Raw genomic sequence first — 8,961 nt, 5'->3', positions numbered from 1 at the left:
TTTTTTTAACCCTCCAAAAATGGTCAGGTAAAAAAATTGGACTGCAACTAAGTGTCAGGAAAACATGACAGACCGCCTGGCCACAACTACTTTAAAGGATTATAATAAATTCCTTTAATTGTAACAAAAACCTTTTTTTTTAAATCTGTGAGTTTACACTAAATATCTGCTCCACTGGAGATGTCTCAGATGGGCAGAAAAATGTGGAGTTTTCAGCAAGCGCAGCTTTAATCTTCTATATGTGACACACCAATCATGTGGGATTTATCACCTTGAAATGTGCATGTAAATCTGAATTGCTACTCGCTAGCTAAATGTTTCAGTTTCCATTGTTTTGATGGGGAACTTTGCTTCCAGCTGGGCCCCAGAAAAGGACAGAAACCCTCACAAAAATGTGAATCTAAGAGCTGTTGACGCGTCCATAAACAGAGGTTGTAGTGAATAATTGGTTTTCGGTCTTAACCTTGAATGTTTTTACTACACTGACCATATAGGGTGCAAAGTCTCTGCACAGCAGTGCGGCACGTGACGTCTGCAGAGCAGTGTTTACGCCAGAGCAATCAGGCTAGCTGGACTTTTATAAAAATCTGTAGAGTTTTTATATAAATGAGGCTATCTGCTGTTCCTCCTTTGTTTCTGACTCTAAAATAAAAATAAAATGGCTTTTCATTGTTAGGTGCTCGATTAAACATTGTCAACTAGGTTTAATTGACTTGTTGGCAAATGTTTTTCAAGTGTCAAAATGCACACACTGGATCATCTGTTGCACAACTGGTTTAAAAAACCCCTGAGAATCTTTTAAATGCAGGAATATAATAGCGGTTGTACTGTGTAAAGGGGGGGGGGGGGGGGGTTGTGGCAGCAGAGGGAAAGACACTGAAACAAAAATGAACACAGCCTGACCTGTGACGGAGCTGCATGAAGGCATCTGTTCTTAAGATCACAAGAGGAGATGAGAGCTGCTGTGGGAGTCTTCTGCTGACGCGTGAGTGAAACCCGGCTGAAATCAGCCAACATAAAGGGCCTCTTCACGGCATGCCGTTAGATGCATTGGACAAAAAAAGACAGAAATTTCAAATAAAAGTAAAAAACAAACCTACTTAGCTTGCACTTCAACAAATGACATGGATGTCAGATGTAATGGAGCAAAAACCTATTGGCCAGTAATCAAATCTGCAAGTTGTCCTACTTAAAAAAATGTATTTTCGCAACTCAGCCTGCAAAAGTGTACGCTCAGTGGCAGGGTCAAAACAGCCAAGCAGACCCACCAGGGCTGGAATCTGAACAGAACTGGAAAAGAATATGGGAGAAAGAGGCAGCACATAACAGCAATGCCCAGTGGCTGGTCTCTCTGAGAAAAGAACATAGCAACCTCCCTGAACAGAATCCAGTATCCATCACAGTGGCAGACATCCAAGAAAGAGTCTCAGGTATGAAGAACTGGACAGCACCAGGCCCTGACATGATACATGCCTACTGGCTTAAGAAACTCACCGCACTCCACGAGCGCCTGGCAGCACAAATGAACCAGCTGCTAAGAGGTGGGACTCACCCCGAATGGCTAACGGAAGGGCGAACGATCCTGATCCAGAAGGATCCCTCAAAGGGTGCAGTCCCATCCAACTACCGGCCAATAACCTGTCTGTCCACAACTTGGAAAATCATGTCAGGCATCATTGCAACCAAGATAAATACGCACATGGATCAACACATGAGCAACACACAGAAGGGCATTGGTAGAGAATCCAGAGGAGCCAAACACCAACTCCTGGTTGACAGAACAGTTGCTCAAGACTGCAGGTCACGACACACCAACCTGTGCACAGCCTGGATTGATTACAAGAAGGCCTATGACTCAATGCCATACACGTGGATCCCTGAATGCTTGGAGCTTTACAACATCAACAGGACTCTAAGAGCCTTCATAGGAAACTCAAAGAAGCTGTGGAAAACCACCCTTGAAGCCAATGGGAAGCCACTTGTACAAGTGTCCATCAAATGTGGGATATACCAAGGTGATGCTCTGTCCCCACTGCTGTTCTGCATAGGTCTGAACCCCCTCAGCCAAATAATCAACAAGACTGGCTATGGATACCGACTCAGAAATGGGGCCAACATCAGTCACCTCCTCTACATGGATGACATCAAGCTATATGGTAAGAGCGAGCGTGACATTGACTCCCTGATTCACTCCACCAGGAACCTCAATACTGACATTGGGATGTCATTCGGGCTCGAAAAATGCAGCCGGATGGTGACAAAGAGAGGCAAGGTAGTCCACACAGGAGGGGTCTCACTCCCAGAAGGAACAATAGCAGACATCGAGGACAGTTACAAGTACCTTGGAATTCCGCAGGCAAATGGCAACCTGGAGCAGGCAACAAGGAAAGCTGCAACAGCTAAATACCTCCAATGAGTAAGGAAACTCCTGAGAAGCCAGCTCAATGGCAAAAATAGCTACAATAAACAGCTACGCACTGCCAGTTATCAGATACCCTGCAGGAATAATAAGATGGCCAAAGGAAGAGATACAGACCCCGGATGTTAAAACACGAAAGCTCCTCACCATGCATAGAGGGTTCCATCCCAAATCCAGCACCCTGAGACTGTATGCTAGCCGCAAGGAAGGAGGCCGAGGACTAGTGAGCGTAGAAGGCACTATCCAGGATGAAACATCCAAGATCCATGAGTACATCAAGCTCAAGGCCCCAACTGACAGTATGATCAGTGAATGTCTCAGGCAATGGAGAGCAGAGGATACAGTGCTGGAGGACAGATCCTCATGAGAGGACAAACCCCTGCATGGGATGTAAGACCGGACCATGACTGAAGTGGCTAATATCAAGAAGTCCTACCAGTGGCTAGAGAGGGCAGGCCTGCAGGACAGCACTGAAGTGCTCATCCTGGCAGCTCAGGAACAAGCCCTGAGCACCAGAGCAATAGAGGCTCAGATCTACCACGTCAGACATGACCCAAGGTGTAGGCTGTGCAAAGAAGCGCCTGAAACAATCCAGCACATAACTGCAGGGTGTAAGATGCTGGCAGGTAAAGCATACATGGAGCGCCACAATCAAGTGGCTGGAATAATATACAGGAACATGTGTGTAGAATATGGACTGGAAACCCCAAGGTCAAAATGGGAAACACCTCCAAAGGTGGTAGAAAATGAGAGGGCAAAGATCCTGTGGGACTTCCAGATCCAGACTGATAGGATGATAATGGCGAACCAACCAGACATTGTAGTGGTGGATAAAAAACAGAGGAAAGCCGTTGTGGTGGATTTGGCAGTGCCATGCGATGGGAACATCAGGAAGAAGGAACATGAGAAACTGGAGAAATACCAGGTACTCAGAGAAGAACTGGAGAAAGCATGGAAAGTGAAGGTGACAGTGGTGCCTGTGGTAATTGGAGCACTCGGGGCAGTAACCCCCAAACTGGAGGAGTGGCTACAACAGATACCTGGAAAGACCTCAGATCTCTCAGTCCAGAAAAAGCGCCATGCTGGGAACAGCTAAGATACTGTCCAGGAACCTCAAGCTCCCAGGCCTCTGGTAGGGGACCCGAGCTTGGAGGAGAAACCACCCGCGGAGGGTGAGAGGGGCGTTTTTTTTTAAATATATATATATATTTGAAAAAAGTCTTTAGAAAACTGTTAGTTTTGCTCAAATGTAAAAATATATATAGGTGAATTTTACATTTGATCAAAACTAAGTTTCTAAAGACTTTTAGGTTTTAGCCTCCTTTTCTTCCTTTCCTGTTATTGACAACAAAGAGCAGAGTTTTATATCACAGCTTTATTTTTACGGCCGAAATAGTTTATTTGGTTAAAGTATACCTTTGCTCCACTTGCATGCAGCCTCAGACTGTCAGCGTCATTTCTGCACACAGTCTCCACATCTGTTTTCTGCATGACAGCTTCCTCTGATCAGCTGGGGCTACTGCTTGACCAATCAGAGCAGAGGTGTGTGTTCTCTGCGGTTAGAAACAGAGGGCAGACATCTGGATGCAGTTAGCAGAGGGTACTTGGACTTTTTAGTTTGCTTGCAGTGCAGATTTGAACTCTGGAGACCCATCAAGGTGGTTCTCCTCTCAAGATGGTGGATGGAAAAACAAACCTTGATGAAGTCAGGCCTTCCTTTGACCCACTCGGGTCACGTTTTGCTCAAGGACCACAAAAGAGGGGGAAGTTATGTCCTTTAGGCCGGTCTGAGTTGGGTTTTTGGTTGCAGTAGAAAAGAAACTGGTGAAAAAGGTTGAGTAACTTGAATGCTTTACATCTGAGGTGGAGGAATCACCTCCTTCATCCTCCCGATATTGCAGTCAGATTTCTTTTGAAGACAAAGAAACCAGCTGAATCGAGATGAAAACAGAGTGAGAGGATTTAAAGGAAACGTCTGCTCAGCAAACAGAAAGTATGTGCAGCTTGCTTGCATGCATTTACATTAGGTGTCGTCAAAGCCACAACCAGGATCCACCCAAAACAGGTTTTGATTCCGCTGAAACACAAAGAGCTGTATTTTTACTGACTTTGCTTTGGTTTCCTTTTCTTTAATTTAACTCCAAATGTTGGCATCACCTTAACGCAGTCATTGCCCTCAGGAGCAGAAAACCTGCCCCTCTGGTGATGGCATCGATCCAAGTGTTTGCAGCAGATTAGAATAAACAGACTGAGGCTGTGGCTGATTTCCCTCCGTACTCCCTAACTACCAAAATAGTTCAGGAATAGCTAATGCACTGAATTTTAAAAGCATTTTAGACACAATGCTCACAACTGTTTTTTTTTGTACGGCAAATATGACCACAAATTTCCCAAACCTAATAAAAACCTAATAAATATGAACACCTCATGAGGACTACTTCTGAATTCACTGTGTTCTGATGATGAGAACTTGAAAAATTATTAGAAACTTTACATAGTAAAAAAAAATGTACAAATGGAAAATCTTGGAAAGATGTAAATTTTACGGACAACCGTAGAGGATTTTTGTAAAAGCTTTTTTTTTTATTCTTTTGTGTTTATGTAAAAAATGATCTATGTTTAGGTGTAAAATGTATGCATAAAATATAGCAAAGATTGAGGTGGGAATAATAAGATTTTCCTCTACCCACCTTTTTTCTAGCACTTTCTTATTTTCAGTGTGTTACATTAATTTAGCTTTTCATTCAATGGTTTAGAAAAAAATAAATTGAAATACATTTTTTCCACAAAACATTTTTTTTTCAAATGCAAAGCATTGTGGTTTATATTGTTCAATTTAGTGAGCATCAATACACTCTTGTTTTTTCACAGACACTTCTGGGAAATTTTTAGGGCACTGGATTACAAAATGGCAAATGCATTATGCAGTGCACGATGTAGTAATTAGTGAAGGAATTTGGACCCAACCTGAAATTATAAAAGTCACTCAAAGGAGTTAAAATCTCATGATGTTCATGCTTAATTCTTTACTTTTGTTCTCATTTTGCCTTTTCTTGTGTTTCTGTGGAGGCTGGTTATGACTCCGCCCATTCACCTGTTGAGCAGTCACACCTTCTTGTACTTGACTAACCAGACTGCATTTAAGGACCTCTCTTTCTGCGTCTTCAGTGTTAGCTGGTCTTTTACTAAAGTTTTATTGTTAATAATTTCCTGGGATTGTTGCATTGTTACTTGTTTTTCCCTGCATCTGCGTTCTCACCTGCTTGCCTGACCGTAGCGTAAAACTCTTCTCAGAAGACCACACCAGCAGTTGTTTCTTAGAAGTAAAGCAAACAGTATATCTACAAATTGCAGCCCACTAATTTGAGCCTCTTGGTTTCGGCAGAGTCATGTTGTTCAAGTGTAGGTGCACTGCAAAAACAGTTCCCTTAGATATTTACTATATATTTATTTATTACTTTCTTCCGATTCAGTTTTTGCAGTGTAAAAATGATATATATGGATATCCCCGGATTCAGATTTCTCTGAGGCGATTCTTATATTTTAGGAGATTTTTCACATCGTTTGACCAGAAGAATGGCATAAACATCTATCTCAGATGACCATTTTTGTCCAAACAGTGAAGACATAAGAGCATTCATATGCTTTGTTCCACTTAAGTTTTTTTTTTTAATTGTTTTGTTTGGATTGGGGCTTGGGCAGCACCACTTTGCAGCGTATTCATTTCATGCAGCACAAGCAGGATGGTAAAAAAAAGAGAGGACTAAAATGTAAACACAGTGATTGGGAGGCGTTTGACACTGACTGAGTCCTCTCAGATGGGGGACGCTGCTCCAGGTTTCTTCTTTCTTTTCCTTCAACTTGAATACGTTTACAGCAAAAACAGGCTTTCAATCTTAAATGATAATGGCTCCCACATGCATGTGTCACAAACAAAAGATTGCAGCGGAGAAAAAATTAGAACCGCTTAATGGATTCTGGCAAATGCAATGAAATAGTTATATTTTTATGCAGCATAACAACCAGCTGGGGTGGAAGGCCAAAGTTAGTGCACTTCAGGGAGGGGGGTACATGGCTATAAAAATAACCCCCCTCCAACATAAAAAAACACAAATCAGAAAAAAAGAGAAGACAGAAACTTGTTTGAAGTCTGAGTAAAGGTTAACAACAAGCATCTTTAGGAAGAAGACATCTGGCTGCCCACAAATAATGAATGTGTTTGGCGAGCGTATGTGACTGCGTTAGGCTAGAAAAACAAAAAAAAAAGGTCGAAGGATCACATGCTGAGTGGAAATGAAAATATTATTCTGATCGCGGTTCGTTGTTTTTGTTCAGATCTGAGTGAAAAATGTAGTGCAACAATCTGCAGTATTGTGAATTGAAGTTTCACGTATGGCTGCTGGGGGGCCTAGTGAGTAATAGTGGACTCCTCCAGGGATCGTGACCCCCTGATGTATGGATGACCTCCGGAGACAGAACCTTCAGCCGAAAAGGAGGAAAAGCTTCTTGTTTTCATTAGTGGCACAGGTCTGAAAAATACAGAAGACAGACTACAGTTTTTACCTTTTGGTCCCAAAAATCAAAATAAATGATGGGATTTTGGTATTGAAAATGCAAATTTCTTGTAAAAAACATTAAAACTAATTTAAAATCTGCTTTTAGGACCAAAAATCACTGCCAAGACTCTGATTTAACCCAATTTATATTAGCAAGTAGACATTTTGATCCAGTTCTTCATCATTCGTCTGTTCTTCCTCCTCTACACTGCAAAAAGAGTTTGCTTTCAAAGGGGAAAAGAACACTAAACTTTAGAAGAAAATCACTTAAAAGTAGTAAAATTATCTGTTCATGCAGAAAGTACTTTTTACTTTACAAATTGTAAAAAAAACCAAGATCAAAACACAAGGAGTTCCAAACATGGATTCAAAAAGGGATCAATAAGCTAAAAAAGCTTTTAAAAATAGCTCCAAAAAGATGTTATGAAGTCCAATAATAAATACTTTTTACTAGTTCTTTACTAGCAAATGATTTGTATTTTGCTTTGAGTTTTTATGTACCTGATTGTAAAATGTGTTGATTACAGTGACAAAAAGCTAGTGCAATAAATGAATATGACACATTTTAGAACAACATATGAACGAAATCAAAATACCATTTTAGTACAAGCTGGCCCATCTTAATAAATCCTAACAAATCTACCTTTTTAAGGTGGCGACAGTGGTTGAGCGGGTCGTCCAATGATCGAAGGGTTGGCGGCTCTATCCCCGCTCCCACCAGCCAAAATGTCGTTGTGTCCTTGGGCAAGACACTTCACCCTCCTTGCCTCCAGTGTTGCTCCACTGGTGTGTGAATGCGCATGAATGATCCCGGTGATGGTCAGAGGGGCCGTGGGCGCGAAATGGCAGCCACGCCTCTGTCAGTCTGCCCCAGGGCAGCTGTGGCTACAACCATAGCTTACCATCACCAAGTATGAATGAGGAGTGAATGAATAATGGACACAATGTAAGCGCTTTGGGTGTCTTGAAAAGCGCAGATAAATCCAATCCATTATAAGGTGTGAAGAAGACACGGGGGAGAGCAAGAAAACCATCCAAACAGGAGTGAAACAACTGAAAACCAAACCAAAGCCAAAATGTGGATTGATCTGGACGTGGTCATCAATTTCCAGCAGAAACGTGATGCATTTAATAGACCCTCTTGGTTCAAAACCCAGGTATTCCTCAACAAATCATTTTCTGTCAATATTATGATGTCAGTGAATGAAAAATGAGACTTGTCAGACCACTGAGTGAAAAATGTTTCTCATACTGGACTTCTTAAAAATGTCCTGAATTAGTGTTGCAAAAGTTTACCGAGCTGAAAAAAGGGGGCAGCTTCAGTTGAAAAAAAGTTGTGCAACTGTTTTTAGCAAAGAAAAAGGATAAAAATCAACAATTAGTTATATTTGGGGGTCCTAGTTGTGAAAAGAATCGGCTGTTGTTTTCTGAAATGAGCTGTTCAAATGAGCCATCCAGTGGAACCACACAAGTGGAAAGCTGTGTGCTTTCACATGTTGATCCTTGTCAGCCTAATTATTTTAGAAGTGAAAACAATCCTATTTAAACATCAAAGACCCAAAAATATTGAATAAAAAAGAATGCTAAGTGGTCTTCAAAGTGAAGTAACAGCAAGGAGACACTGTAGTGGAACCCCACTAGCAGTCTGAGGAGGCGTTTTCACAATTAGCTGGCAGCTATTATGGTAACGATAAAGGCTGATAAGATGGGGAAAGGCCCTCAGAGTGTTCATGTGAGCCTTTTTGATGGAGGCCATATCTTGATCTAACCAAAATGTGTAAAGCAGTACAGGGAGACCAACGAGCTACAAATAGACGGAGTAAAGCGTTTCATTTTTGCTGCTAAATGAGGCTCTGCTGCTTTAGATTCATGCAAGTGTGAACTATTTAAAATCCAGTCAAGGCTGGCGTTTACTGCAGGCTCTTTGCAGTTTTGAATTTTAGAAATTTACTTACATTCTTAGCTTGACTTGCAGGTGATAATGTA

The sequence above is a fragment of the Oryzias latipes genome, chromosome 4, assembly GCF_053564925.1.
Source record: "Oryzias latipes strain Hd-rR chromosome 4, Olatipes_Hd-rR_3.1".
Classification (NCBI taxonomy): domain Eukaryota; kingdom Metazoa; phylum Chordata; class Actinopteri; order Beloniformes; family Adrianichthyidae; genus Oryzias; species Oryzias latipes.
The sequence above is the reverse complement of the archived record's forward strand: the minus strand, read 5'-3'. Positions refer to the sequence as shown.